This window comes from Mirounga angustirostris, unplaced genomic scaffold (assembly GCF_029215605.1).
Source record: "Mirounga angustirostris isolate CCGP_5_RB_7025 unplaced genomic scaffold, mMirAng1.0.hap1 SCAF_5, whole genome shotgun sequence".
Classification (NCBI taxonomy): Eukaryota; Metazoa; Chordata; class Mammalia; order Carnivora; family Phocidae; genus Mirounga; species Mirounga angustirostris.
In genome coordinates this window covers 134,621,264-134,628,157 of record NW_026991713.1, presented here as the reverse complement: position 1 = coordinate 134,628,157, position 6,894 = coordinate 134,621,264, and the positions used below count along the sequence as shown (strand labels likewise).

At 55.7% G+C, this 6,894-nt stretch overlaps 1 long non-coding RNA gene across 1 annotated transcript; it reads right to left on the bottom strand.

The window, feature by feature from the left end:
* Window positions 1-1,202: 1,202 nt before the first annotated feature.
* On the bottom strand, window positions 1,203-6,635 carry LOC135364509 (uncharacterized). The gene is made up of 3 exons (XR_010411731.1): window positions 6,311-6,635; window positions 5,621-5,917; window positions 1,203-3,124 (listed from the first exon to the last, which is right to left on the bottom strand). It is a non-coding gene; the product is annotated as an uncharacterized LOC135364509 (long non-coding RNA).
* Window positions 6,636-6,894: the final 259 nt, after the last annotated feature.

Below are 6,894 nucleotides of genomic sequence, written 5' to 3'. Positions count from 1 at the left end.
AAGCCTGCTTCTCCCTCTGCCTCTGCCCCTCTCCCTGCTCGTGCTCTCTCTGTCTCTCAAATAAATAAATAAAATCTTTAAAAAAAAAATGTGCAGTATAACACACGTTGAAACAGTGCATGCAACATGAACGTTCGTGATTTTCAGGAATGACTATCGTGAAGTGAGCCGCCAGGTGAGCACCGTCTTCACCGGTCCGCTGTAGTAATAGACCCACACAGAGGCTGGAAGAGCAGACACGAATGTCTCACAGTTCGGGGGGGCTGGAGGTCCCGGGTTAGGCGCCTGAACGTGGGGCCCTCCTCCCGGTTGTCATTGCCACCTGCATGTGTGTCCTCACGTGGCTGAGAGCCATAGAGGAGACCGGCGTTCTCAGGACCCTTTCAAGGGCGTGAATCCCCCTTGGGAGGCCACACCTCCACCTACCATCACATGGCAGGCGGCGGCAGGGTTCCAGCATGTGAATTCAGGGCAGGGGATTGGGGCATAATGTGCGGTCCACAACACACAACAGGCAGGAGGTAGCCCATGGCCAGGCCCCCCGGAAGCTCCCTGCAGCTTCCCTCCTGGTCTCTCCCCTCCCTCCTCCCAACCATCCCTGCTCCCCTGACTCCCAACATGGCATCTAGCTTTGTCCGGCTTCCACTAGAACCATTTCCTGCTCGTTTCCTCCCTCTCTTCCCCATCCTGGAATGCCAGGGCACTGTCCTGGTTGAACCGTGTCTCTCCAAAATTTGTGTGTTGAAGTCCCACCTGCCAGTACCTCAGAATGTGACCTCCCTTAAAAATAGTGTCTTTGCAGGTGTAATCCGTTAAGATGAGGTCACCCTGGAGTCGGGTGGTCCCAACCCAACGAGCCAATATCCTTATAAAAAGGGGGAATTTGGACAGAGATGCACACACAGGGAGAACACCGTGTGATGACAAAGGCAGAGATTGGGGTGATACCTCTACAAGCCACGGAAAGCCAGAGACGGCCACTGAGCCACCGGAAGTAGGGGAGGGGCGTGAACAGATTCTCCCCCACAGCCTTGGGGGGAGCCCGCCCGCCCACACCTGGATCTCGGACTCCCAGCCCCGGGACTGTGAGGCAATCATATCTGTCGTTAGAGCCCCCTCAGTGTGTGGGATTTTGTTACAGCGCCTAGCAAAGTAATACAAATAACTATAGTCTCGAAGGAGGTGTAAAAGAGAGGGACAGAGCCTCGAACTGGGTCGTGAATTGTCATTTTCATTACCGAGAGTGTTCTCCTCGTGAGAACTTCTCTGCTCCTGCTCTTGTCAGCAGAGGGGAAGAGGGGATTGGGGAATGGTAGGACGCTGCTGGGGGTTGGACAAGTGAAAACACTTGCAGGTCCTTCCCCGTGACGAGGACCTGATACACGGGTTCCAACTGTCTGTGGGATCGCTGAAGCCCGAAGGCGGTCCTTGGAGCGTCTGCGTGTGCGGAGGTGTTTCCAGCAGGACGGGGGCCCGGCGTGGCGCCAGGAGGACGTACGCCCAGGTACGCTGGTAGCAAGTCACAGCCGGACTGGCCCTTGCCTGTCACCTGTCCGCGTGGTCTGCACTCACACCTCCACAGGGAAGCGGAGTCTTCTGACCCACCCGACCTCGTTTTCTGTTCCTTATTTTTCCACGTGTCAAGTAGGGTGAAAGGTAAAAATCTCCCTTTTGGGGGCGCCAGGGATGGTCCTAGTCGGTTAAGCATCCTGCTCTTGATCTCAGGGTGCTGAGTTCAAGCCCTGCGTTGAGGGGCACAGACCCGGGTACGCAGTCCTGGCCAAGACCCTCCCTGCCTGTCTCAGAATGAGGCTCAGATCCTTGTCCTCAAGGACGTCCATCCATGAGATCCATGAGATGCGTCCTCAAGGACGTCCATCCATGAGATGCTTCAGGTGAGGTGTCAACTGAGGCCAGAATCTGTGTGGAGTCCCAGCAACATTCCTCAGGCAGCTTGATGCCCTGAACTCGGGTGAACATACCACGTTAATTCCCAGAACAAGAATCAGCCACGCATATCATCTGGCTTTAAAACAAGCCCACAGAGTTACATAAGGCATAGGGAGCAAGGAAAATGGAAAAATAAAGCTCTTGCTCTCAAAAGCAAAAATCGTGCCAATGAACGAGAGCGGATCTTGTCAGGGAGACCCTAGAAAGATCCTCTTGCCCTTTGCTGTCCCCTTTCTGTGCCCACAATGTCGCCAAGGTAAGTGCTGAGGACTCCAGGATGCCTCCAGAAATACCTCACCGACTCACGTTAAAATCTTCATTCGGCTGCTTCTCTCACATCTGTCACGCTTTCTTAAAGCATCTTAAGGCAAGACTCCCCCCGAGACGCAGACTGGGGAGCCACTCCCAAGCCAGTGGGCTCCCTGAAGGCGGGGCATCTGCATCAGGTGAGCATCCATCCTGCTGTGAGGGGAAGGCTGGGAAAAGCGACAACGTGAGACACCCCAGGCTGCTTTTACTTCTGTCTTTAGGTCCCCAAAGAGTCAGGAGCGCCCAATATTCGAGCAATAAAGTCCTTTAAGCGTTACACGTTTCCGTGTATATGGTGTATTTGTAACAGCAAGCCCAGGAATGGCGATCAGGAGGCAATAGGCCCAGGTTCAAATTCTAAATCCATCACTTCCTAGTGCTTAATTTTGGGGGTGAATCCTGTCCCCCTCCCCAGGCCTCAGAATCCTTTATTATCTCAAAGGAGGGAAGCCGATGACCTTGAGGGTCCCTCCTGGGTCGCCAGTGTGTGATTCAATTCTTCCTGGGTTATCCTGTTTCGGCTTTCAGCCACCCTCAGCAACAGTGTCCTCTGGTGTCCAAGAGCCAGTCCCCACGGGGCCCCAGCCCCAGGCTCAGCCTGGTCCCACCAGGGGTCCAACTGCTCTGAGACTTGAGGTCCCCCAAACCCAGCGCCTTCCAGGGGTCACTGTGTGACCCCCAGGGCAGTGGCTTTGAGGGTGTGCTGGAGCCCCTTAAAGCAGCCACCAGCGGGCCACACAGAACACGGCATCCCTCAGAGCCCAGGCACCTCTCCCTCACTACGCGGATTAATGTGTTTTCCAGCAGAGGAAACGGTGTGCGTCTGGATGTGGAGTAAAGCAACGTGCTGCTTGCGGTTTCCTGCCTACAGGAAGCAAAGAATGGAGAGGTCACATGTCAGCATGAACCGGCTGGGCAGGGGCCTTTCCGGACTTTCTGCCAGAGAAGAAACAGAAAGCCCTGACGCCCGGTTCTGAGGAAATCATGTTATCAGTTTGGTCCTTGAGGTGAGGGCTGATAACGAGAAGCCTCTCCCTCCTGGCTTCCTGTGGACTCATCTCTGCTTCTCGCCTGGGGAAACCAAGGCACGCGGGAGGTTTTCACCAATTCTGCGGCCACATTGAACCAGGTCTCAAGTGTTATGCAAAAGACTAATTTTAAACTGCCATGGTGCCAAGGAAGAGGGCAAGGTGCATGCAGGGTGGGGGTACATGATTCCAATCCTGCAGGGCGGGCATCCCTAGGCAGACTGTCCCAAGACAGGGGTGCACAAGAGGCCCCACAGCCTGGATCCCTCTCCTTTTTTTCCCATAGACCTGATGTGCTCTCGGGAACCTTGCTTGTACTCAAGCCAAACTCCAAGAGGAGATCCTTCCAGAACCACCATCCTCCCTTTTCAAAGAGCAATTGGTTCTTTCAGAGAAGGCCCCCTGCCTGCTATTTCTCAAATGCCACCCCTCTGGCTAGAATCAGCGCTGTCATGCCCAGAAGCCCAGCATTTGGGGGCCAGGCAGGAGCGGGGGCTTTAGCATCCCCACACTCACACATAATCCCCATCCACTGCCCTCATGCAAGCCACCCCTTGACCTTGTTCATCTTCAGTTTTCTCAGTCTTACATCATCATGGACACTGGACCATCTGCCCACGTCCACCGTTTGCATAAGACTGACCAAGCTCCGGGTGATCTCTCTCGTCACAGATGGCTCAGGGATGGACGCAAAAACTCAAGCCGAGTGTTCAGAGTGGACCGCGGGGCTTTGCCCCCCCTTAGGGAGAAGAGGCCCCCTCTCCCCTCTCTGAGAGGTGAACAAGGAAGCACCTGCCACCACCATGGGGGAAACCAGCCTGAGGACAAACTGCCCTTGGAAGAGACGGGGCTCAGAGAATAACCGATAAATCCACTTGCCGACCTGACGAGACTGAGAACTTGCAGAGAAAAGCTCACTCCACGTCTGGGTTCTTCTGTTGTGTGGCCGACCAGTGCCCCGTACCACTTGGATGTGCATTTTCTGGTATTGACCCCTGGAACACTCTGCTAAAACCATCTTTAGAAACCTTTCCTATTCGTAGGCACCTGTTATCACGAAGAAGTAAACCCACTGTGCTTGCTATAGAAGTAAGCTCCAAGACAAGCCCTCATCCCTCCCTTCCCGCCAGACTGCCACCCCGAGTCCCGCTTTCCAGGTAGCCTGGAGCTTCCCAGAGTCCCATGCAACACCCCGACTGGTCCCACACCCGGAGACCGTAGATTCCTGAGCAGAGGAACAGCATGATGAATGAGGTATTCTGGGGGGACGGCCTGGCAGAGTTCCGCAGACCAGCGGCGGCTGGCAGGGATGGGGCCGAAGGAAGAGGGAGGAAGGAGGGAGGGTGAGAGACACTCCCAAGGAGGAGTGGCCTGATGGAGTCAGAGGGGCTGAGCGCCCAGCAGTGACTCCGAGCCTCAAAGGGCATGGTGACGCCTTTCACAAAGGGCAAAATCGGGGGGCAGTGAACACCGGGAAGATGGGTTTAGGGATTTGGTTAAATGAACCCCGATGCCCGCGAGGGTGGAACCAAGAAGGGTCTCTCTCGGTCTTAGACCATTTACAGTTTTGTCTAATTTGTTTTAGTTGAGCGTTGTTTGGTTTGGCAGGGCAGTGTGGGAGCTCCAGTGGTTACGCGGGAGATTTATGGGGCTGAGAGGGTGAGAAATCACTCTTCTGCTGACAGAAGTGAAGATGGAGGTGGGGAAGTAGCTCCTTATATTTCACCACTAAAACCCCGAGGGGTCTCAGGGGCAACTAGCATCCATGCTGACATCCTGGCCACGCGGCTTGGCTCCTAAAAAGGTAAGCTCAGCTAGAAGGTCCTCCTTTCTAGGAGCTCTTCTAGGAGACGGAAAGCACACGAGCCCCCTCCCCCGCAATGAGACAGACTTACTGTAAAGTAGCTGCCATGTTTTGAGTAACTAGAGGCAAAAACATGTCACGTCAGAATAACGCCATCTGACCACAGGGGAAGCTGAGGCCCAGAAAGATCAGTGCAGATCTCCTGTCTCTGCACAAAGGTCTGGGGTCCCTCCATCCCCGGCATCATCACTCTGGAAAGGTCCTGATTTGGACAGTAAATGATTCGGCCCACTACCTACCTCCAAGGTTGTCAAGTCCGGACACACCGAGGACCTAGAATCCCCAAGTCCTTCTCTTAGTGGAGCATGAGAGCCCAGAGGGGAGATTGGGGTCCAGTGGAAAACTACCGTGAGTCTTCAAGCCCAGGGTCTTCCGCCTCAGGGGCTGGGTGCAGGGCTGAAGAAGGGGCCCCCTTCCAAGGTGTGTGCTGCTCGCCTCCCCACCGTCAACACACAATTCACACACTTACCAAGCACTTGCAAACACAAGTTCAACAGTTACGGCCATCACAAGTCTCTCGGGGTCGTCAGAGTTGGGGGGCCGTGGGCAGTCCTGGCCGGTGCCTGGCACGTGGTCAGCAACTGTCAGGCAAGGGCCAGGCCTCGGGCGGCCGCTCAGGAATACACAGCTGAGGAGGAAGGCAAGAGAGTGCTAGAAGGTTCTCATGGGGTTGATATTTCGCAGGGATGCGGCCACCGGACTGGGACACTGAGTCACGCCTAGGTCTCGTTTCCCTTCCGGGCAGCTGCTGAACTTGGTGATTTACCTGTGGACAGGTCAGAGAAGAGACCGTAGCAAGGCTGGCACGTCTAAAGAGGATAAAACCAAGGCCCAGGAGAAGAAACCCAGTCCAAATTTTCCTGTGCCCAGACCTCCTCCTCTGCTGTCCCAGGAGGCAGCGGGGCCCGGCCGTAATCTGTCCCTCTGGTGACTGTCTGGATGACAGTGAGTCTTGGGCCCATGGCACTCACCATGCTGGACAGCCTCATGACAGCAGGATGCACCCCTACTTTGCATGGAGAGCCTGCATTCTGTCTCCTCACCTCTCCGCACAGACCCCCGTGCCCATGACCCTGGCCAGTGCAGAACCAGGGGTCTAACGGCAAAGGGGAGATCAATGATCTGAACGAGGACTCTAGGTTCACACTGAAATGCTTACGTGCTATCAGAAATGAGCATAAAAGAGCAAGTCTGCTCGAGCCTCTGAGCGGTCAGGCTGTTTTCAGTCTCCACGGCAGGCCCCGAATGGAAATGTTGGCGGACTTGCACGTTCTTCACGGGTGCTCACCCATGCGGGAGCCCCCCAAGGGGCCAGAGTCTTCATCCCGGTCACTTCAGCACCGCAAAGAGACGAAGCATCACAGCAAACCTCGCCACGTGTCTTGTCCCCCAGACACCCCCAGCTTTGCTGGACCAAGGAGCTCTAGGGGCCGTGGTCGGGCCTGGCATGGGATATCCGCTCTCTTGCTGGTGGACCCGGTCTGTGCATGGGTGTATGCACAGTGTGTGTATCTCTGCGTACATGTCTGATACAATTTCCTGGGAAGGCGATAGCTGTGGCATGAGGAATGAATGACTCACCGCCCACCGCCCGCCCGCCCCCCCCACCCCCCACAGCAGCCCTGGAGAGCGCACAGGCCTGGCGGGAGCGGTCCGGAGCCTGGGTCCCAAGAGTGAACGAGGATCCAGTGTGAAGCTCACAACAGGCTGGCACCCCCACCACCGCCCTCAGCCATCTGTCTG